This window comes from Eubalaena glacialis, chromosome X (genome assembly GCF_028564815.1).
Source record: "Eubalaena glacialis isolate mEubGla1 chromosome X, mEubGla1.1.hap2.+ XY, whole genome shotgun sequence".
NCBI classification, from domain to species: Eukaryota; Metazoa; Chordata; class Mammalia; order Artiodactyla; family Balaenidae; genus Eubalaena; species Eubalaena glacialis.
The window spans coordinates 26,350,696-26,376,573 of NC_083736.1; positions in this window are offsets into that span (position 1 = coordinate 26,350,696).

A 25,878-nucleotide genomic window follows, 5' to 3' on the forward strand; every position below is an offset into this window, starting at 1 on the left:
ATAGGCCCAAAGAGGAAGAGCAGTGATGCCGGCAAATCGGATATGCCAAAGAGAAGTCATAAAGTGAAAGTTCTGGACTTAATAAGGAAAAGAAAAAAAATCATCTGCTGAGGTTACTAAGATCCACAGATGGAATGAATCTTCTGTCTGTGAAATTGTGAAGAAGGAAAAAGAAATTCATTCTAGTTTTGCTGTCATCCTCAAACTGCAAAAGTTATGGCCACAGTGCATAATAACTGCTTAGTTAAGATGGAAAAGGCATTGAATTTGTACAATGAGATATTTTGAGAGAGCAAGGGAGACCACATTCATATAACTTTGCTTATATTGTTATAATTGTTCTATTTTACTATTAGTTATTGTTGATAATCTCTCACTGTGTCTAATTTATAAATTAAGCTTTATTGTAAGTATGTATAGGAAAAAATAGTATGTATAAGGTTCAGTACTGTCCATGGTTTCAGGCATCCACTGGCAGTCTTGGAACATATCCTCTTTGGATAAGCAGGGACCTACTGTAAGTGCTGGATTTGTAGTTATTGTAGTGCTGTATAACAGAGTAATAGAGCTTACATTCTTGACAATATCCTGGTAGTTCCTGTCCAGACGGCATAAACTATGCATAGTCCAAAATTGTATGCATTCAGTTTAACCTAGTAAACACTTTAGATGATGAAATTTCCCCCCAAATTTGGCATTTATCCCTATTGGATTTTTAAAAATCCAATGCTTTTTAAAAATGTATATTTAAGTAGATAGTTGGGGATAGGATTTCAGGCATTGGTAATGTTTTACTATGTAAACGCCAAAGTTACTGTATAGGCCTATTTCCCTGTAATGTTGAAACTACTGCCACAGTCTGGCTTCCTACAGCCTGCCCTGCTGATCCTTGAGATCCACCCATAGAAAGATGAGTGAATGGGGAAGACATATACTCAACCAGCTCCATGGAGAATCATTACCCCATACCCAGGAATAGGGCAGAAAGAGAGAAGACACATTTAATCATTTTTGAAAGACATTTTTACTGGATATAAGATTCTTGGTTGATGCTTTCTTTTTTCAGCACTTTAAATATGTTTTCCCAATGCCTTCTGGCCTATGTGGTTTCTGTTAAGATGTGAACTGTTGATGTATTGGAGTTCCTTCGTAAGTGATGAGTCATTTTCCTCTTGCTAGTTTCAAATTTTCTCTTTTAGCATTTTTACTATAATGTGTTTGGGTGTGGATCTCTGTATTTTTCATTCTTGGAGTTTGTTGAGTTTCTTGGATGTGTACATTGATTTTTTAAATCAAATTTGGGCAGTTTCAGCTACTGTTTCCTCAAATATTTTTTCTTCTCCTTTATTTCTCTCTTTCCTTTACTTCTGATACTTCCACTACATGTATGTTGTGTGCTTAATGGTGTCCCCACTTTCTCTGAGGCTTTGTTAATTTTTCTTCATTTGTTTTTCTCTCTGTTCTTCTGATTGCATATTCTCTGTTGATCTACTTAAAGTTTATTGATTCTTTCTTCTGCCAGTTCAAACCTACTATTGATTCACTCTAGCAAATTTTTAATTTCATTTATTGTAATTTTTAACTCCAGAATTTTCATTTGGTTGTTTATGCTAATTTCTTTGTCTTTATTGATATCTTTAATTGATGCAACATTGTCATCATAGCTCCCTCTACTTTTTTAAACATATTTTCCTTTATTGTTTTGAACATATTTATAATGGCTGCTTTGAGTACTTTGTTAAATTTGCCATCTATTCCTTTACACAGGCAGTTTCTGTTGCCTGCTTTGTTTCCTTTATATGGAACACACTTTTCTGTTTTTCTGCATGTCTCATAATTTTCTCATTGAAAATTGGACATTTTTGATAATATAGCAACTCTGAATAGTGACATTCCACCCCCCACACACACATATACACTCTGGGGATCCTTGTTGTTGTTTCATTGTTTATTTGTTTTGTGATTGGCTGAACTGTTTTAATGAAGTGTATTTCCCCCACAGTATGAAGCCTCTGATGCCACTTCTCAGGGGTGCAGCTTTAGTCATGCACATAGCCACCCTGGGTTGATAGAAGTTTTAGGAAGGCTCTCTGACTTTCTCTTTCCCTGATCTTTCTATTAGGCTGTTTGCCTTTGCTGGTGTTAGGCCCAGTTTTTTGGCTTCGTTAATTGTCTGCTGATTGCTCTATTGTTTTGGAGGATACCTGGGGGTATAAATCACTCCACAATCTGATACCATTAAACTCATGCTCCTTTGCCAGGCAGTTTTTGAGGCACATCTTTGAATTATTCCTGACCTCAGAAGGGCTTTTAGCTGTCTCTTTCCTTGATTCTCTCTGGTAAACTAGCTATCCTGTGGTTTATCTTGTTGCTCCTAATTGCTTACCACCAAACTCTCCATTGTTTTCAAGAGTACCCTTAGGCTTGAACTCCCCCATACTCTCAGATAAAGTCTGTTCCTGTGGAGAATGCTGGGTCTCTCTTATTGATTGATTCTTCCCTTGCGCAAAATCTCTGAGTCTTTGCTTCCAAACTGGGAACAGGGGAAGTAGGCTGATTCTCTTGGGCTGGCACACCTGCTTTATGAGCAGGATCTACAGCCTCTGTCTTCTTAGCTTACCTCTGCCCTGTGAATGAGATGTGGTGAGGATGATCAGGCCTCAACTCCAGTATTCTCAGCATATCACACCTGGAGTAGGGCCTCTGCCTATGAGTGGGGGCTGAGTAGAGGAAGAGAACCCCGTTTTCTCAGTTGCATTCATCAGGAATTTAGCCACTGCAACATGGAACTGCAGCAGATGAGAAATGCTGGTGTCCTGCCCATCTTGGGAAGATACCATAGCCCTTGACTCAGATCTGGGGAGAGAGGGAGCCCTACTTTTTTGGCAACACCTGCCCAGATTTGAGCTTCCATCATCTTGCTGAGATGTGGAAGGTGGAGGGAAGGAGGGAGCAGGTGATAACTCAAGTGCCACACACTGTCCCTGTTCTTATTGAGATTTAGTAGAGTTTCTTGAATAAGTGTTCTTTTATTTGCTGTATTATATTCCCTTAAGATAATTTGCTGTATGCCCTTAGGAAAATTTAAATAGTTGGTTTTTGTGTGCATTTTCATAATTTTTTACCAGTTCTGGTTGTTTCCTGGGGAGTGAGACTATGCAACTCCTCATACTTGCCATTCCAGAAGTAGAAGTCTTCCATGGTGTATTTTAAAGGCCTTCTAGGCTCCTTGTTGCTTAAATATTTAAAACACTTAAGTGTTAAATATTTCTTTGTATGTTTCATGCTACTAATAAGAAAAGTAAAGCAAGATTTTCCAAACATTCGTGACTCAGATTAAGAAATAGTACACACTCGAAACAAAGCATTAATGTCTTGGTGAAATGAGGCAGATGTTAGCTTCTCAGTCACAATTGGATGTGGGCTTGGTTGTTTAAGTGAAAGAAAATATTTCTCATTGTTAAGCTAGAACTTTTTCATCATTGAAATGTTCCACCATACAGCTTATTTCATACCATTTAAGAGCCTAGCTAGAATTTAAGATGAATGCAAATAACAATGTTTATAATGCAGATTGTAGGGTGGGAGGGACAACAATTTATATAATTTTCTTGCCCTCATCAACTCTCACTCTTAGAGCATAGCATAGTGTTGGAAGCAGACTGCTTAGGTTTGAATCCTGGTTTCACCACTATGTGCTGTAGACTTCGAAATAGTTACCCCAAACTTTAGTTTCCCATTTAAAGAATTGAAGTGACAGTAGAACATACTTTAGGGTTGTTATGAGGATTATAGGCATTGATCATTCTTATAAAGTAGTAAGCAATCCCTAATGTTTAATAATAATACATATATGTATTAATCCTAACGTATAATAATAAGCTTAACATGGTAATACAAGTAAGAAATCGTAAGTTCATTAGTGAAATATCCTCTTAGCAACTTGACATAATCAATAAAAATTGAAGCCTACAAACCTTATTATTTAATGAAGTATAGATTTGAGTAATAGAGAAGAATTTTCTAACTTGTTCTTATAATCTCTGGTTTCATTTTACTGGATTTTCTTAAACATTATATATTTCTGTTAATACCTTCTCTGTGAGAATACATAATACTTTTTGTAAAATATTAGCCTAGTCCACATAAAATTGTTTTATCAATGTTGATAAACTAAACAATGAAACTATTGGTGACAGATGTTTTTATATCCTTCACTCCTTTCAGTCACATAATTTTTTAAGAACTCAAATTGTTTTGTGTACACCCACCATGTAGTACCTGAAATGAGACGAAACTTTATGCGAGGCTTTCTTCCACCTGCTGTTCATTCAGCAGCTTTTACCCAGTCTCCTTCTATTGTGCCAGGTACTCTGCTAGGCATTTGGAAGGCAGAAATGATTTCTTCAGCTGAAAGAGGGAGATGGCCATGAAAGCAAACCACTAGGATAAATTTTGATAGGTACTATTGGAGCCATGCCTCCAAAGTGTTGTAGAAACACACAAAACAAAGACTCCCTAGAAAAGCTTCAAAGAGGACAGGAAAGGTCATTCATCTGAGGTTGTTTATAGAAGCCAATGAAGAATCTTCCTGGTATGGTGAGATGCAAGAAAGCCATTTCTGGCACAGAGAACAACAGATATGAAAGCATGAAATAATTGAGGTGTTGTGTTGTTCAAAAGATGCTGAAAAGTTAAGGTATTTGGAGAATCCAGTGAATGGAATAGGAAGGATAATAAGATGGGACAGCAGGGGTAAGTCAAAGCCAGGTTGTAAAGAACTTTTATGCTGTTTCAAAGAGTTTGGGCTTCATCCTATAGGCAAAGGGAAGCCAGGGAGAATTTTAACCAGAAGGAATGACATGGTCAGTTAGGTCTTTAGAACACTAACTCTGCCTGCATTGTGAATGATTGAAGGGCATAGTGCTTACATTTCTATTGTAATGGTCTAGGTCAGGGCAGGTCAGAGCTGATTAAAAATAGCTAGATCCAAGACAGGTTTTCTGTTCTGTGCAGTAGAGTGTTTCCTTCCTATCCCCCTCCTCTTCCCCAGAAAATGCATTTAGTCTTGTTTTATAAAACTGTTAAAAGTGTTAAGATACAACCACCCAGTTTTCTTTGCTTAGCCAGCTCAGGTGAATGGCTTTAATGATGTCCATGTTGTAAGGGAAGCATACTCTAATTTGGGAAATACATATCAGATACCTTTGAAATTGTGCATTTTAGTGCAATGAAGAAATTGAAGTACATAGTGAAATGTTTTGAAATGTTGTTACTAATGATATTATCTACTACCTACATAATGTAATGTACATTTAGCAGAAATAAAGTTAATTTTATGTTTCTTCTGCCCTAATGATGAGAGAAAAATGTTAAGTATTTGGGAACTTAATCTGATGTGTACGTTGTTTTAAAGTGAGCTCTTTTCTTCCAAACGAGGAAATTAAATGAGAAAAATATATTGATTTATACATATGGTAATCACTTGTTTGGTTGGTAGTTGAGATTTATATATGACTTTTATAAATGATTTCCAGTGGCTGTTCCTAATTCATTCTTTTGCTATCTTCAGCTACAGATTGTTGCAAAGGTCACTAAATGGCACACTAAACATGTTCACCCACCATGCCCTTCTTTAGGTTTTTCATACAGAAAACACACACACACACACACACACACACACACACATATATATACATATATATACCTACCTCCTTGCCATTATTTTTATTTTTCAGAGAAACCCATGATCCTCTGTCATGTAATTCTATCAAGATATATATTTTTTGCAGCAACTCATTCTTATTTCTAACCTCTGTTCCCATGCTAGAAGGTGCTTTTGAAATTGTTCTTTCTTCCTGAACATTAACAGTAACAGCCCCACCAGCCGTTGCTGGTGTTGCTATCAAGTTAACACGTGGGGTGTGTAGATTTACAAGTAGGAGTGAAATTTTATCAGAGATAATAGCTCTTACTTTGCTCAAGAACAGATCACCCCATGACCATCTGGTCGCATATCAGTTCATTTCTCTTATAATTCAGGAATTAGTGTTTTTGGAATGCATGGGATGTGAACTATGCCTAGAAGCTTTGCCGTAATGGGGTTCTCTTGGAAAAATACTTTTGAATGCCCAGTAGTACAAAACACATTTATATTCTTTATATCCTCATGTTTCCTAAAGATGGTTAGAATTTTTTAAAAAACATGGTTTTCATTTTGACATTCCTACTTTTAATTGTCAAAAGCACTAAAATGATGTAGATTCTTTCCAGACAGAGTACACTGTTATCTGGCTTACATTGTGCTTCAAGAGCCATAATTTTATCTTTATTATATGAGCCTTAGAGTGTTCACAATTTTCTTCAAAGCAGCAGATATCAGCACCCTAATTAACACCTTCCCCCATTCCTCTCCTGGTACTTGAGAAGTTGGCAGCACTACAAATGAAACAGAGGCTGGGACACTAAACATGGACCTGACACAGATGGACATCCGTTGTCTTGTATGACCTTGGGTAATTCCAGATTTGTTTTGTGCAATAATTCCCCCGGATCCTGCTTCCCATCTTCCAATGCCATGTTTTCCTATGTTCATTGCTCAAGCCTGAGACATCATGAGCCAAAATTAGCAAGTGGTCATGTAAGTCTGGCCCTCCTGTTATGTTGAATGTGGGATGAGAATGTAATTGATAGAAGTATGAAAAGTTACGCAAACACTTCGGGGTTATTAATATTTTTGCGATACACTTGGTACACTCTGGAAAATAAGGAGTTGATAATTTCTAAAGATAGTGGAAAATAGGCTGTAAATGATTTTAATGTAGAAAAAAGTTTAAAAATGTTGACTCATGAAGGTAATAATAGCTTAATGTTAATCAGGACTTTTACTTGTGCCTTTCTTTACTTTTCTGACTATGTTTCCCAAAAATTCAGGGTCCTAGAATTTTATAAAGAAGATTATTATATATGTCAGATATGATTAGAAATCAGTATCAGTCCATAAAATATACTTTTTGTTACTTAAACAACTGAAAATATTAAAAATCAAATCACCATGTGGTAAAGATTGGAGTTACATGAAGATTGAAAAAGAACTGCTAAAACTCTTCAGGTCTTGAGAACTCCTACAGGGGAATCCTAGTGAAGTCTCCATCATCAGTGAGTCCTCCTTTGTATTGTTAGCGTTTGTATTTGGGTTGTAAGAAAGAGAACTTGTCTCAGCCTATCTTAATAAAGGAGAGAGAATATAACAGAAGGACATTGCGTCAGTCACAAAGTTGTTTGCTATCCTTCATAGGCCCCAAGGATGGACAGAAGAAGGACATTTCTAAGCAGCGCAATATCAGAGTTTTATAAACAGTCTCTGTAGACCCTTCTAATCAAGATAAACCTGTTCTAACAATTTTCCTTCCAAATTCCCGGAGGAGTGCCTCATTGGTTAAGCTTGGGTCTTATGCACACCCCTGGACTTATGTGGGGAGGCGGACACGGGGGTTGACACTACCACCAGGATCCCATTCATTGAGAAAAAGGCACTGCTTGTCCTTGTTTGCTTATTTGCTTTTCCAACTGCTGAGTCCTTTTCTCCATGTCCTCAAACGGAGCAGGATACAGAAATTCTTCCCTGCCGAAACGAACACTTTGTCATTTTGTATTTTCAGGAATTTATACACTGAAGCAAAATATCATCCCAGAAAACAAGCAAATGATGCTAATATGCTTTGTCATCTCAGTTCCTCTCTTTGTTTGCTTTGTGAATCCTACTGGAATTGTTAGGTTGTGTCCTAGGAATCTACTTTTATTTCAATGAGATTAATCTAAATAATTTAGCTAGAGGTATATTTGGGTTGGTATCAAGGTTGGAAATGATTGGATATTTGTTTTATTTCTCAATCTGATTCCTAACTATCTTTAAGAGTTCCTTTTCATGCACCCTCAAATTCCAGTTCTGGGTCTGTGCAGTACTTCAATCAATAAACATTTATTTAGGCCTACTATGTGTCAGTCCAGAAATCGTAGGCTTTTTTATCGTATGTGCCAACTCCTGATTCAGTAGAGGCTTATAGTGTTTTTTCCCTTGTGAGAAAGGAAACAAGGGAAAGAGCACTAGAACCAATTAACAGCATCTATCATGACTGAAGAAAGGGAGTATGGGTATAGCTCCCACACACTTTCATTTTCTGTTCTAGACACTGTAGGGGCTAACATGACAAATGTAACGTGGTCCATCCCTTATGGAAATTATTATTATCTGGTTGGAGAGACTGCAGCTTGGTATCCGAGTTAGGAAGTTCCCATAGTATTCTAGGTGAGTGGAGATGAAGACGTAGATAGGACAGTGATACTAGAAAGGGAAAGAATGACATGGATAAGTGTAATATTTTCGTTGTAAGAGCTGGAAAGATGCTGTAGATACCCTAGCACTGTAGGCACATTCTTTGGTCACTCCAACACTGAAGAAGGGAAACTACGTCTTTTTAAGTTTCTTCTCTGCTCCCACCCAACTTCTTTTTAAAAGTACGGCTCCCATCCAATGACCTGCTACAGGATAGTTACCTAATGTAAGTATTATGGGCAAAAACTGTAGAACTTTACTTGGCTCAAAGGGCCCACCTTACGTGGATTCTCTGACTCCTCATTAAAGGAAGAAAATTGTTCTCTAGACTCTTATTATCATTCGTTCATGATATCAGCATGCCTTAACCATAAAAGGAAAACACAGTTTTGCAATGGAGTCTCAAATTACTGACAGTTCACTTATAAGTGAGTAGGGTAATGTAGAGTCCTTTATTCTCAGAAACTGTTCTGATCTCCATTCCTGCTGGGTCTGAGGTAAGCTAATTTTGATATTATTTGATTTAAACTCATTCTAATCTATATAATTCAATCAGTCTCTTTAGCTTTAACTCAGTCTCATTTGAAGATAGCTTTCTATTTGAGATTCCTGTATTTCTCCCTAAAATAGCATCTGAAGTATGGAGAAATGGCTCTCATGACACTGTGTAGATGAGAGGAAACGGAACTCTTCTCCTCATGCTGGTTCTTGGGGGATTAATGGCAGAATCCACTTAGTGGGTGCTCTGCTAGTATGTGATGATTGAAATTGACAGTTGGTGAAATTCATAGTCCAAGTTCTCTCAACTTGGTTAAGGTCTTTTTAAGATCCCTGGCTTATTTAGCCACTGTAAACTCATCCCTAAAATCGTCTGCCTTGTCTTCCATCTTTCTCCAGGTACAGGCTATTTCTCCACTGTAAGATTACCAGCCCCTCTTTATAATGGGCTCAGTGGCTGGCATACAAAAACTGAGGAAGGCATGGGAGGGCAAACTGAGTCATCTCTGTGCCTAATCATGTCAGCCTGCTTCATGAGCTGAGTTATATGCTCTTGTGTTTCCACAGTTACCCTGCACAACAACTTCCTCTTAGTGTTCAAAATGGAGACGGAAAGGTCCTCACTGATTCTCACAATTTATGGAACATACATCTTCCTCTTGACCGAAGCATAAGGAAGGGGAAATACAGATATGCATCTCCCTCACCTATGTCTATTTCCTGTCCTCTTTCTACAAGCCTCCAGTAAAAAGAAAAAAAACCTTACATTCTCAGTTTTTAAAAATCTTAATCATATTACATTATCAGTAGATAATAAAAATTATAGAAATTTTATTAAGTTTTTTCTTTGTGGTGTCTATCATCTTTATCTTTTATTCACCTTCACTAAGGCTTCATTCTGTTATGTTTGATTTATGGCAATACTTTTTTTTTTTTTTTTAATTTATTTATTTATTTATTTTTGGCTGTGTTGGGTCTTCGTTTCTGTGCGAGGGCTTTCTCTAGTTGCGGCAAGCGGGGGCCACTCTTCATCGCGGTGCGCGGGCCTCTCACTGTCGCGGCCTCTCTTGTTGTGGAGCACAGGCTCCAGACGCGCAGGCTCGGTTGCTGTGGCTCACAGGTCTAGTTGCTCCGTGGCATGTGGGATCTTCCCAGACCAGGGCTCGAACCCGTGTCCCCTGCATTGGCAGGCAGATTCTCAACCACTGCGCCACCAGGGAAGCCCTGCAATACTTTTTTAACATGTCTCTTGCCTCTTTTTCTCTTCCCACTCTAAGTTGTTTTGCATTCCGTTACCAGGCTGTTCTTCTGATCACTCTGCTTTGATTATACCGTTTTTTTCTTTAAGATACTCTAGAATTATATATCTTCATTTACCCACTGTTTTCTTTCAGTCCTATTCCTGCTGAGTCCTAAGACCCTTTTCTTCTTATTGTAATTTCCTTAGGACATATCTCTAGATTTATTTCTTCCTCATGCTGCCTTTGTTTATCATATTACCTCTTACTAATAAGACGTCCATACACTGTTTCTTCAGAGCCAAGCCTTAGACTCACCTGAGTGAAACTTACTCCCTGCATAACTGCACTTCCTTCCATAGGTTTGCTAAAGAATTTAGTCTATAGAACGTATCTTGAAGTGACATTGTAAGTTTTGGTGACCGCTCTTTTCTTTGTACATCTCTTTCATCATAACTCAAATGTAAGCATCTTAAACAAAGAATCATGTTTTTCTTCAGCTTTCACAATGTCTAATAGGCAGTATTGAGCCCTAAATATTTACTCTTTAAAACAAAGTTGAGTAGGAATTTAAAAATAAAAGCACATGCAAAAAAAACCATGGGTTTGTATCATAGAAATATTGCTTTTTTATGCTGTTCTTTGGATTTATTTTTTATGTTCTCATTAATAAACATGTACTATTCTTATAATTTAAAACTGAGTTCACCAGTACTGTACTTTAATTACATTGTGATCCAAACAATTAGACTGTGCAAAGTTTTATTTAAGAAACACCAGTAAGTCTGCAGTTAATCATAAAGCAGTATTTCTAGTGTTGATTTCCAAACATTTTATCTACATTAACTTAGAATATTTGCAACATGCTGCTTCTCAACTGTGACCATGATTATTCACTCATATTTATATTTCATCATTGAAGAGAGGCTCTCAGTTTCTCATTATTCAGCTTTAAGCTATGATATAAATCTAATAAAATTAGAGTTGTTTAGAACAGATGGTTCATCAGAGATTTCAACCCAGGCAAACATGGTGGATTCTGTAAATAATCAAGGCTTTTTATTTCAATTAATAGCCATGTTATACTTCTCTTACAAAATTTTAAGGATTTAGACTTAACGCTACCTTTAGAGTTTGTGTATATATGATGAGAAGATTGGTTTGGGTGACGTCTTGTTTCTTTCTAGTTGTTGTAGTCTGTGGCTATATGATCAGTCTGCCAGATTCCTTAGGGAAATTTGTGTACTAGAGTTAGTAGGGACTTAACAAAAGTTAGATTTCTCTGTAGCACCCAGACATATTTAGGCATGGAAAACACTTAGCCTCTTGAACAATGAAAGTAATGAGTAATCTCTTTTTGTATTTCAGAAGTTCTGTAGACTGTTAAATAGAAATACCTCACAAACTAGGATGAAGAAAGCAAGAGAAATATGTCTATTTGGTTGAAGGGGGTAACCACTGTACTCAGAAATTACTTTGGTTGAAAAAGATCAATGATACATTCCCTAAGAAGGAATACTTAATTGTCCACCCTTGGAATAAGATGTTCTTTAGCTCTAAACTAAACTAAAGATTTTGAAGAAAATGCCAGAAAAAAACACTTCACTAAATGTTGAAATTATGGCATAGGCTTGCCATTTTTTCATCAAATTTAAACCAACCTTGAGAGTATTGTAAGGGTAATATTTTCTCAAGCATGAAATGTTCTTGTTCAATTTCTATATAGAAAAGGGGTATAAGTGAGCCTGTTATCTTAATATTTGGGTACACAGGGTCATCTTTGAAATGTGTTTTACTATTGTTAAAAAGAAGAAAAAAATAAGTGCACTTATCCTTGAGTTGGGCAATACCCAGGACTGATACATAGAGGGAAAATCTGAGATGTATATGTTTTAGGGCCCTTTGTCTCTTGGTGCACCTATAATAAAAAGTTCATGGTTCCTAATATCTTTTTAAAAACTATCTTCACTGGAGTGTACTTGAAACGGTACAACTCAAGTATTTTAACAAACATACCTAAATATACAGTTACTCAATAATTTACTCCATTAAAACATGTGGCTACTGCTTGTATAAGAAATGGTTCCTTCTCAAAAGTGCCTAATAAGACTAAAGAGATTAAATCAGTTAGAATGATTAATTTAAAATCATATTGAAGTGTTTAAAAGTGTTACTCTTCCTGTCCTGATTTTGAAAAGACAATACTTTATCTTCTTTCATATTCATTGTTTCCAACTCTTTCTAACTCCATTTTAATATTTGACATGAACACAGTATATTGCTGATAGTCTTTTTTAATTTGTCTTTTTTTACTCTTCTATACAACTCTCCTTTATTCAAAAAATTAACTACGAAGATACAACAGGAGAAAAGATCAGAAAGACAAAAGAGAATTTCAATGTATACCTAACTCCAAACAATTATTACCATCATCAAGGCATGAAGCCATGTGATTTCTATCACAAATTCAGTATTTCTCCTAAGGTGCATTGTACTATATTTTTATAACTTAAGCTAAGCATCTTCCCTTTATTTCTAATCACTGGGTATGATTTTCAACTGGGAAAGGAAAACTTTCCTTCCTGTCCCTTGTGAAATCTCATCTTTATATTTGGAGCTCTAACTCTGATTATGTTTTTCTGATGGGCTTCATTCATTCATTCACAAACATTACTACTCACCTACAGTAGGTCATAAACTTTATTAGTTATGGGAAATATAAAAATCCATAGCATTCTCTGTCCCTTGAAACATGTTTTCATGGGAGAGGATGGAAGTATATATGTAAATTACAGTGCAATAAGTTAGATTGTTTAAGCGTATGAAAGGGAAATGAAAAGCAAAAAATGAGAGAGACCACTTGCAGCTGTGTTGTGGATTCGGAAAGACTTCATGGATGAGGTGATCCTGAAGGATCTATGGGTAGTCCATGTAGCTAATGGTGGAGGGGCAGAGGGGGGCAAGAATAGCTCAGATAATGTGAAAAGAATTTGCAAAAATGTAACATGTTCTGAGACTTTCTAAGCCATCTTGACTCCAAAAAGAAGTGTTGAGGTAAGTGAATAAAACAGTAAATATAGAGATGATCATGAATAGCCTTGAAGGCCACATGAAGGAATTTGGACTGTATCCTAACATATTATGGAGAGCTATTGGAGGATTTTGAGCAGCTGCACAGCTAGGTTATTCTAGTGGAAGTGGGCAGAGTTGTCTGGGTGAAAAAAAAACTAATGGAGAAAAAGGCCAATTTGAAAGCTGTTGTAATAGTCCAGTGAGAAATGATAAGAAAGCCTACCACGTGAGTGCAGAAGAAACAAAAGAGTACTAAGCAAACCAGAATATATTGAGAGGCTCAGGAAGCCAGTTTGATGGCTGATGGAGACAACAGACAATATTGGAGCAAGTACAAGAGAGGACAAATCTAGGGAGGAATCAGTCCTGCTTAGTTTGAGGCATGCTGCATTTGAAGTGCCTAAGCAGAGGAGTGTTGAACATTTAGGAAGAGAGGCTAGCAGTCATAAATCTGAGAGTCACTGAGGTATAGACTTATCCTTGGCTTGATCTGAGCTGGGAGTAGGAGAGTAAGCATGTAGATAAAGAAAAGTCACCCCAGCATAAGACCCTGCAGAACTTCAACATAATGAACAGCAAGCAAAGAGGGAGGTTTGTCAATCATGGTTTTAAAAAGTTAAGGTGACTGAGGATGCATAACTCATATTTCAGCGATTTGAAAGTGGCCCCATCTCTTCATACACTTGCAAATAAGATCCTAATCTCGTATGGTTACAACCAGATCAGTTTGGTTACCCAGAGAAAAGTAAGGCCATGACATAGAATTGAAGGCCAATAAAAGTTATAAAATCAATATCCCATAGATTAGCTAGTTGGAAGCACACTTTGTTCTAGGAAGATTCAAAGTGTTATTTTATTCATGGTAATAATTTACTTCCTTTCAGAATTCCATGGAGAGATAATAGATCATTATTTATTTTATACTGAATATAGACTATGAAGATTAAAAATAGCTCATGAATAAAGAAAATAGAAACCCTATATGTGAGATTTTATGCAATTAAGGCAACAATTCCTTGAAGATATCGTGGTCTGTTATGTAAATATGTGTAATTATGATAATTTCAAAAGCCGTGTTATTTACTCAGTAGTTTAACAGGTCCTTCACAAAACAGTCACTTTCAGAACTCAGGAGGGGTATAGCAATACTTGCCAAAAGAATGAGGATGAATATTTCAAGTGAATTTAAAATATATTTTTATAAGACAGACTTAAGAGTTTAAAGATATTTTTACAGTATTTTTACTTTCATGCAAGAGAAGTACTGCTATAGTATATTACCCAAGATCAGATATGGCATACATGAAGACTGTTGTGGATGAATGGTCAGAATGAATTGGTGGTGTTCTCATAAGCTTTTCTGAGTCATAGTTGTTTTTTCCTTGTTGTTCAAGGGCCCATCATAGGAGGTATATGAGTGTTATAACCAGAGATGTAAAATTTCAGGAAGAAGGAAATCATCATCTGTCCATTCATTCAATGAATATTTATTCAGGACGAAAAATGTGCTATCCATGGGGCTAAATTTTCGGGACCACAAAGGTGAATGAAGCACATGTTCTACCATTACATTCCACCTGTCAGGCAGAGGTAGACAAATAAATAAGTGTGTGAAATTAAGTCCTAAGGGTCATTATATTGCACTGTTCCTGGGGAGTCATTGGCATTGTTGTAAAATGTGGAATGTTTTACAAGTATTACATGTGTTATGATAGAAATATATATAGGGCACAGGTTTATATTAGTGGTGGAGCAAAAGTTACTTGGAATGACCCAAGTTTTAATATGTTTATTAGGCAACCAGTTATAGGTGAGTGTGTCCGTGCACACACACGTAAACTTGCATATGTGTGTTCACACATGTGGAGGGTTCATCTTTCTAGGAAGATAGAACGGTGTGAGAAAGGCTGGGAGGTTTGAATCTTGGCATAAAAGTAATTATTTATGTCCAGAGAGCTGCAAAGGATAAGGCCAGGAAAAAAGACAAATGCCTGACCATTAGGAACATTTTGTACCGTATTTTCAGATTTTGGTTGTGCTTGTGTAAATAGAGGGGTATTAAAAGTACATGAAATTAGAAGGTGACTTAATTTTTTATTTTAGAAAGATTACTCTAGCAATAATGTGAAGGAAACCATGCCATCAATGTATGAATAATAAATGAATAATAACCAACATGTATTGGACATGTTCCTACGTGTCATACATTCTGCTCATGCTCACTTGTATTGTTCAATTTAGTGCTTACAAAAAAACCCTGTGAAGTAGGTATTATCACATGGCCTTAGATTGAAATCTATTATTGATTTTTTCATATATCAATAATTATGGTATCATAAGATGAATATTTGAAATGGAAAATCAAAGGGCCAATGCACAATCTGAGAAAAATATGAGAACTTTTCATTCGTTTCCAGTTTGCATCTTTAATGTGGTTATCCATTTTATATGAGGATAAGGGAAAAGGAGAAATAAGATGGTTCCCAGCTTTTTGGCTTAGATGTATGATGAGGTTATTCACTGAGAAAATAGGGTGAAAGGAGTGCATTTGGAGAGGAGATAATAAATTAAGTTGGGATATTTGATTATGTGTTGTCTGAGAATATTAAGTGAAGATATTTCAGAGGAAGTTGAATACATGGATCTGAAGCTTAGAATAAAGATGTGGGTTGGACACATGGATTTAACGGTTATCAACACACAGGCAGTAGTGAAATTATCTACAGAGGATATGATTTGAAAAGGAGATTAAGCAAAAACGTCCATTGGCATTCATATCAATATTTAGGTGATCAGCAGAGGAAAAAGCACTATAAGAGGACAATGAGAAGGAATAGTTAAGGCAGAAAAGGAGAAAAGGAAAAGCATGTTTTATCTAAATGTAAAGAACGTGAGATTCAAGAAGGCAATTGTTGAAAAGGCCAAGTGTTCCATAGAAGTCAAGTAAGATGAAAGTGAAAATGTCCATTGGATTTGAAAATTAAGTCATGAGCAACTTTGCTGAGAGCATGTTTAGTAAAGATTTGCAAACAGATGAAAGCCAACTTGAGGAGAAGGTGGCTAGGCCAGTAAAACAGTTATGACCAATTCTTCCAAGAACTCTCATAGTGAAGGAAGGGAGGGGTGGTGTTCAGGGTCTTTTTTTTTTTTTGCTTTAGGTTTCTTACTGTGTGGTTTAGTTTATGTTTCCCGTGGTAAATATTTAAGCATGTTTATACATATTAGAGGGAAGGATGTTTATATATGGTAGAACCAGCGGGGGGGGGGGGGGAAGAAAGAAAGAAAGAGGAATCAGATTAAGAGCAAAGAAGTGGCTTTGATCTATAAATGAGGTAAAGAGTTCACCCTTGTCTGAAGCAGGGAGGAGGAAGGATGGAGGGAAGGGTGAGTTCTAATATCAATGCGTGCAGAGTCCTTAACCTTATTTTTCATGTCAAATCACAATCAAAGACATTTAAAGCAAAGTCACTAAAGAACATTAAAATGTACTTCTATTGCACTAAAAAAAATCCTGTTTTTCCTCAGTTATCATTCTTCAGAGCAATACTTTCTGGCTTGAATATCCTGCCTAATTAGTGTAAGAGTTAATCTGTATTGTCCAAGGCACCAGCAGGATTTTGCTCCCTAGGAAAAGACATTAGAAACATGTTAGTTTTTTGTTATCAATATGGCTCACTTTTTAAAGAGGAAGTTGTTAATTTCTTTGAATCGTTGATTATCTTTGGGCTGTTTCCGAGAATGTACAATAGTGCTGCAATTAGGAATGACACATACTGAAAAGATTATCTCTCTGGTTTTAAATTGTTTAGTTCTGATTTTAGAAGTTTCATCTGCCTCTGAAAAATTTCAAACCTCCATCTATATTCTTACCATGTAAGAAGTGGATCTAGTACACCATTTCTGCCTTCTACTGGCAATGATATGTCCTAACTCTGGCTTGGGGAGTCCAAATGGGAGACAGAAAATCTGTTGTGGATATCCAAAGTGCAGACTACCTATTCATAATAAACCCTTTCAAAATCATTTCTTTGTAAGAGGACCCATAACAGGTCTTTTATAGGAGAGGCTCTGAAATGGAATTTCTATAGCACAGGGGTCCCCAACCCCCGGTCCGTGGCCTGTTAGGACCTGGGCCACACAGCAGGAGGTGAGTGGCCGGTGAGTGAGCAGAGCTTCATCTGCGGCTCCCCGTTGCTCGCATTACTGCCTGAACCGTCACCCCACCCCCCAGGTCCATGGAAAAATTGTCTTCCATGAAACCGATCCCTGGTGCCAAAAGGGTTGGGGACCTCTGCTGTAGTAGGTTTCACCAAACTTTAAATTCTTGATTATAATGTTATCATCAATGTGTTCATAATAGAATGTTACTAAACAACCATTAACATGACCTTCTGAAAACACAATGTTGATTTCACAATGTCACAGTCATATATATAATTTTGAATATGAGTCCTCCTATGAACCCATTGTTAGTAGTTTCTAAGTGAAGTTTATTTGGAAATAATGATGTAATCATCAGCCTTTGACTTTTACTATAATATTTGGCTATTCATAATGTCCCCGTACATAAAGGGTGACTGTATAATCTTTTGTTCTAGTTCAGATATTATGCAGAAAATCCAAAATAAGATTTTTCTTACTTTTAAAAATATGAGAACATTTACAGTGAAGCTGCAGTAGTTTTTGCTGGGTTTAGCCAAGTAAAATATGTACCCAATAAACTTGTACAGAAAAGGGTTAAAGTATACTCTGATAAAAAGTTACTTTGGGGCACACTGACCATATTGCAGTTGTTACCTATCACTCAGCTGAAACAAAATCACTGTCTGGCTTTGGGCAGCCATATACCCTAAATTGAAAATTCTGTAATCCATTTCATGGCGTAACGCTGAAGGGCTCTAGAGTCTGTGTAGGTCAAATCAGATACCCAAAGAACATGAAATTTTGGTCAGTTTGCTTTTACCTATACCTGGAATCCTGTTCTGTCATGTGTAAAAATTGGGGCAGGTGTCATGAGTCAGTACACAGCTGTAAACATAGCTGTATGATTGTCTCCCTAATGTTCTCATCATGATGTTTCTGTGTAGCTGTGGGAATAAATATCTGTCTGAATTCTCAAAGCCTCAGCACAATTGATCTGGGGCTAAAGTAAACCCAAAGAGAATGTAACATGCTCTTTATCTTTACATTGTTGAATATATATATATATATTTGACAGTTATGTATTAAACTATCTCTATGCAGCTAGCAGTGCTAAATCCTCTATAGATATGGATGAAAATGACTCTCATATAATCACTGCTCTTGTATTTGTAGATGCTGGTATGTAATTTTCTTTGGGAAGGTTTTTGGTTTGCATTTGCTTACTTACATGGAAATCAGTTAAAAGAAATTGGAAAGTGTTTGGGGGTGGAAACATTGGGAATGATACAAATATTATTTTAAAAACTTGTATTAATTTCTGTATGTACTAGTGATGCATATATTCAAATTTAACCTCCTGAAAATCCCAGGGAATAAAACTCTAAAGATCAGAAGATGCACAGTCTCTTTAACAAGTAGGGCTTCCATTTGCAAGCTTTGATAATAAAAGAGCCAGCCCTCGCATCTTGGTTGTCCAAATTGGAAACCCATTTAGCATGCACTTATAATGCGTAAGAGATCATGGTGCTCTAATAAATCCCTAAACATATTCGTGGCCAGCATCAAAGTGAGGGGCTGCCCAAGTTAAATATAGAAGCATGTACCTGGAGAGTCAGAATTTTGCTGCTTGGCATGTTTTTAGTCAGCACTCCATGTCTATGCAGTGGTGGCTAGTGTGGTGTGCTTGAAAGTTTGAGGACTTGCCTTGCCACCAATCAGCTAAGGGAACTTGGGAAGACCCCTTAAGCTCTCCTGGTACTACAACAATCTATGAGAAGAGAGACTTGGACTAAATGACTTCCAGTGTTCTTAATGTGTAACAATTTGATTAGTTTAGTACTAGGATAATAGTAAAGAAAATGATAACCCTGTCCTGTGGTGGGTGTATAGAGTATAGTGAGTGATTCAGATAAAGGTTTTATACAGCAAACAGCCTAAGAATTTGTTTTCAAGAAATAATTGACAAAAATTATATGAAAGCAAAGAGTTACAGAGGTAAAACCTTCCAAGGTAGTGCTTATGTCTTCAGAGAGAAAGAGAGAGACCAGACAGACTTACATTGTTGGGAAACAGGTAGCCAAGTAACTGCTTGAAAAGCCACCGAAGGGAGCCTTCTTCAAAGGGATGGGCACATGGGTGAGATAATCCCTGGTTTAGCCTTTGACAGGCTTGCATCTCAGCCCTCGCTTCTGTTTGAGCTATTATGTGCTGACTTCAGAATGGGAGCACTGAAATTGGGGCATGACTGCACATTTCATTACCGACTCTGCTGTCCCAAACCGTGGGAAAATAATACTTTTTTACAAACCTATACCTGTCAATCCAATAAAAAGGAGTATACAATAGATAATCAACTTGTCTCATTAGATTATTCATTTATAGGACAAAATCTAGGATGAAACAGTCCTTGGATGAATAGAGCTATGATTTTTATCAATGAAATAAAATGTATCTAACTGCTAAAACCGTTTAACAACCAGTGAGCTTGTTAGGCTAAGTATAATGAAAGAGTCACATTTTATAAAAATGACTGGACCCATGTTCCAAAATAAAGAAATCTGCTTTGGAAAATATGCAATTAAAGACAGCAAAAGAATTGGGCTCTTATTCAGCCTAAGACTTTTAAATCAATATAATGTTACTTTAGAATATTCATACATGAGAATTTGTACTTTTGTATTAGCTTAACAAGCACCTAGGGAGTCTGAATAGTTAAGTTTATATAACTAAAGGAAGTACAGATAATGCAATCCCTATCAAACTACCAATGGCATTTTTCACAGAACTAGAACAAAAAATTTCACAATTTGTATGGAAACACAAAAGACCCCGAATAGCCAAAGCAATCTTGAGAAAGAAAAACGGAGCTGGAGGAATCAGGCGCCCAGACTTCAGACTATACTACAAAGCTACAGTAATCAAGACAGTATGGTACTGGTACAAAAACAGAAATATGGATCAATGGAACAGGATAGAAAGCCCAGAGATAAACCCATGCACATATGGTCACTTTATTTTTGATAAAGGAGGCAAGAATATACAATGGAGAAAAGACAGCCTCTTCAATAAGTGGTGCTGGGAAAACTGGACAGCTACATGTAAAAGAATGAAATTAGAACACTCCCTAATGCCATACACAAAAATAAACTCAAAATGGATTAAAGACAATGATCCTTTGAAATATGGTTTAGGCTAAAAATTCTGAAAGCCTGGGATTTTGGTGCATGCTAGATAAATGGGTGCCTATGTGACCAGCCCCCAATAGAAACCATGGGTGCTGAGTCTCTAATGAGTTTCCTTGTAGATTTTTATATGTGTTGTCCCATCTTGTTGCTGAGGGATTGTGGGCATCCTGTGTGACTCCACCAGGAGAGAACTCTTGCTGCCTTGCACCGGGATTCCCCCTGATTTTGCCCATGTGACTTTTCCCTTTGCTGATTTTGCTTTGTGTCCTTTCACTCTAATAAACTGTGAGTATGACTTTATAAAAAAAGAAAGAAATATGTATTATTATTAGTCCAATTTTACAGTTAAGGAAATTCAGGGACTGGGGAGTTAGCCTGCTCCAGGCCACACAGTTAAGTGTATGGTTGCTGTTAAAATTGGGGTATGCCTATGGAATGTGAATATGAATATTCCAGAGAAGGACTGAGAAGTGCTGATGGTTTACTTCACTCCAATATCTACAGTGGCCAAATAGAGATGTGGATAATATGCTCCATAGCTAGGATGGGTAGATGATATGGCAAACTGGAGAGGATGGATGGTAAACTGGAGAACTTAAAACCCATCCATCAGTACATGTGGTGAATGAACCCCAGCCGACTGTGGCCCTCTAGCAATGCTGTACCAATGTTATCAAATCATCCAAGTTTGTAGAGTCTCAAATCTGGATTCATAAGGGAAACTTCCAGATTAAGTATTTGGAAAATGAAACCTCCAAATTCTTAAATATTTGGAAGTTAATTAAAGATTTTTTTAAGATAAAATGTTAGGTGGGCTCCAGAGAACACATCAATCACTGAGCCCCCATGGCCTGAGAGCCATCAGTACACTGTTCCATCCTTATACAGAAGCATTTACTGACTTTCCCAAGTTTCTAGTAGTCTAAACTCTGAACAAAATACACAGTAGTTAAAAGGCACTTTCACTCAATATTAATATTCCTAATTGCTTAGTGAGTTGATTTCAGTGCTAAAATATTTGTTTTAAGAATAAACATAGGAGCATGTAAAATCAGAGTTCAGCAACATATTTTTAGTTTGGTGCCTTAGCATTTATGCTCCAACATTGGGAACATCCCTGTGTTTCCTCTGATTAACTTCTCATGAGCTATAGCTGTCTCAGTCCACATCTCTTATACCAGATTATGAAGATCACTGGAAAAAAGAAAAGTCTTATCTCAGAAGAATAAGTTATAAAGCCCTGTTAGAAACCCGTATGACAACATTAAATCCTTTTATCTGGCAATCTCAAAGTAGAATTGGGCTCATATTTCTGACAGTATCAAATGCCATGAACTGTTTCAAAAAAGAATTGACACATATACTAGGTGTTTTCTTGCTTGCTGTCTTGCTTGCGTTCATCTTTGTTACTCCTTTCCTTCCTTTTTCCCTTTTGTCCCCACCCAGTTTGCTCATATTCTGTCTTTTCTGGGTTCTTAATATTATCCTTGACCTCTAATGCAATCATAACTTGATTGTTTTGGCACCAGGTACTACTTTACAACAAAAAGGATTGAAATTATAAAAACATATTGAGAAGATAAAACATGTCCTCGGTAGAGTGATGTAAATGGTGAAGAGTGTCAACACCATACCTTATGAGGAACACGTAAATAAGTTGCGAAGAAAAGAATCTACAGGAAATATGATAGCAGTTTTGAAATATTCAGGTCAGCAATGAAAATCTAGTGTTTAGCTAGTTTGAAAGGTTATTCTGCCTTGGAAAGTGTGGAAGCTATGGGAGGTTGATTTTAGCTTAATAAATGAAATTATCTATCTGTAAATATACCTAAGTAGTGTAGTGGACACCTCAAAAAATAGTTAAGAGTGGTATCAGGTTCCTGAATTGCCAGGCAGAAGTAATTGACCTCTAAATGTGTGCTCTGCCTCAAGAAGTCTAGAGAAAAACTATTAATATACAGTAATGCCATCATTTAAGATGATTTCTATGATATTACAGAGGATACCATTTACTCTAAACTAACTATAAACATCAAAACAGATTACATCATAAATTGACGTTAATAGAAACTCAAAGTTTGTTGCTGTAAAAAGTATGAATGAATGTTACATTCTCTTGTCATATTGAGCTTATTTTCTCAATACATTGATGAACAACAAATAACTGAGCAACAAAACTGACACTAGAGAAAATTTAAGAAAACATCAAAATGTTTCCAGAACTATTCCCCTCTGCCATATATTTTCACACATTATTAGTTGAAGAGTTACATCAGATGATCTTATTTTTAAGTTCAAAAACTCTTCATAGCACTTTCTCCTTGCTTGGGTCTTCCATAAAGCTATGAAAATACATGCACATTATGTCTGCTTTTCAACACTCTGTACCTAGTAATAGTTTGTTCAGAATACGTTGGTCTCACTATATTAACCAATGTTTATCAAAAGGTGGCAATGGTTTTCTAGGAAAAAGATTACTCCAGGAAAAAAATTGTTTTTTTTTAAATTTTAAATTATGTGGTTAATGTTCAGTTGTTTCTTTGCTTTCACTGTACAGGTCTGGATTGGCGTATATTACCAAGTGACTGGGAAGTAAATGTTGACATTTAAGTGGTTTTTGTTGCATATTTACTTTAAGAAAACACTAGGCTATTGTAGAAAATTCTAATAATTGTCTTCAGAAGAAGCAGATCTTAAATAACTACCAGTTAACACATAGTGCTTTGCAAATGAAATTGAAATAAATCCCCAATTATATTGAATGCAACAAAGGGTTATAGAATATCCTTACGAAGAAATAACATAGACTGCATTGTAGTCTTTGTCTGTGGCCCTGAAAATTGTAGTCGCTACTATTATTCTCTACAGATTTCACCGTGTCATGCTTCACTGTTCACCGGTTGTCAGGGAAAAATGTTTGTACCCTGGAGAAAATGAGACCAGTCTTACCTGTAAGCAAATTGATATTGATGCCTTTTGTCCTAGAAATGCACCTGCATTTTATTAATGTTCTGATTTGGATCATATTGCTTTAACTGGTTATTTTTTCCAGTTATTCTGCCTGGGGAGGGAGCAGTAAAGAGGAGAGCAGCGGGAAAAGGTAGAAACAAAACACTGCTGGATTTAGGGCCGGCAGACATAGCTTGGATCACTCGAAAGCATATTTCCATTTAAAGCTGAAATCTTTTCCTCTAGTTTCTTCACGGTCATTATTAGTTTTTCTACTTGAAAGTAGATAAATGTGAGTGTATATATACATATAAAGGGCAACTTCTTTCTACTTTTCTGCATTCCATGTTTTGCCCTAAGTTGTTAGTGAACTGCTGTGCTGGAAAATGAGGGGAAACCCATATGATTCAGTTTAGCATGCTCGAAACAAATGGTGTGGCTTTGTTTTCTGAGATCTTTTTCTTACTCATTTCATCCTAGGGAGATGGAAACCTTTGCATGGCTTAGGTTTTCAGGCTAGGTGTCAACAGGACTAGTCACTATGAAAGTACAACTGTAATTAAGTGGCCTGCAGGTGATCTCAACTCTACTGCATTCTGTAACATACTGGGGTGTGTATCTCAAGCTCCTTATTTTTCTTTTTTCCTCTATATCTATTTAAGCTCTTTTACTGTTCAGTAGTGCCTGTTAATCAGGGAACAAGATGGTTTGAAATATGATTTTCTTAAAGCTGGTTTGAAAGCTTAGAAGAAATAAGGGATTTGAAATCCATAAATTTTCTTAGTATTTTCTTTGCCTATGCCCCACCACCCTAGATTATTAAAAACTGCCCACCCCAAATTATACTCATAGGAAGAAAACAATTCAAGTAGGAGAAGCCCTTAAATGCTCTTTTATAAAACTCAAACTGAGAGGAAAACTTTTACATTAATTAATGAGAATTCAACCCTTTAAAAGTTTGATGACTTTTGAAACTTATGTACTTATAAAATCTGATTCCATCTCTAGGGAGGAAAAAAAGACATCTTGCTTTCATTAAAGCAAAAATGACCAAAAACGTTGACCATACATTTGCTATTAAAGATAACTATATTTAATTCAACAGAAATTGGTTTTTCACCAAGTCTAAATGACCTGCAGCATTATAGAATTGGCTGCCGTTCTCTCAGTCAGAAACCAGGCTATGGAAAGCCAGAACTTTCCTTTATATCTAGTACAAAGATTGTGCTTAGGGTTTAAATAAAATGAAAAGAATAAGCTGGAAAATTAGAATATGTTGAAGGTTGAAAGATTTGATCCTGTGACTTTTACATAACTCAGGAAGGAAATAACCCAATTCCTCTCCACTTTCAGTGGAAAAGCAAGTCAAAACCATAGAGGCTGAGAACTTTCTCTACAAGGATTTTCAAAGATTTATATAAAGATGTTGGGGAAATTCACAGAGACCTGGATAATGTTGGAAAATCTTATGTTTTGAAGGCAGAACAGAGCTGCCTGATACAACAATGCCATCTATCGGCTTCCAAGGAATGGCACTGACCATAGCTTGTTTTGACTGTCTGAAAAGGGGAGAGTTGAGTAGTTTGGAACTTGTGAATAGAAGCTCATTAAAAGAACAGGTGCCATTTCTCATGTGCTTTGCTTTTGAATGAGAAATTATATGTGATGTGTATACTCCACACATAAAAACATAACGCATATGAATATGTTCACACATCATCAACAACCCTCTCTTTCATGCTAGATGATGAGTTTTTCTTATCATTATATTTTTACAGTAACCCTCTCTTTCATGCTAGATGATGAGTTTTTCTTATCATTATATTTTTACAGTAGTTGGGTTTTGTCTACCTACGGACTAGCAGGTGTCATACGGAGGATTCGGTTTTATCTTAACCGACAGCACTCTCCTTTTTTCAGTGTGTTACTTATGTCTTAGCCTGCCACCCCTCCCAACTCCAGTAGCTACTGTGACTTGTAGGCAGACTTAGTATAGAAAAAGCATAGAGGACAGGGCCTTCTCTCGCTTGAGCTGGATCAATTCTACATCCAGATGTTATAACCCAGCGTGTAAAAGAGAAATTTTGGCTCCTTTGAGGAAAGAATAAAACATTTGATTGTGGCTGTTTTAGTTTCTTTGCCTTTAAAGTTCATTAAAAGTCATGTCCTATAAAATCAGTTGTAAAAATATGTGATCATTTTGAAAGATAGCATCTCGATTATAAAATAAACACATGCCTGATATTTACATGATTCAGAAATACACAGGGAGTATGCATATTATTTCAAATAATATTAATATTAAGGGGCTCAGAAGTGCAATAACCTAAAAACACTGAAGATATCAAAATTGTCCACCTAAAATGGAGCTAGAAGTTAACGAAGTAATTAATTCTCAATATTTTTTGTTCTTGAAGAATATTGAGAAAGTGCAAAAGAATAAGGACCTTGACATGCA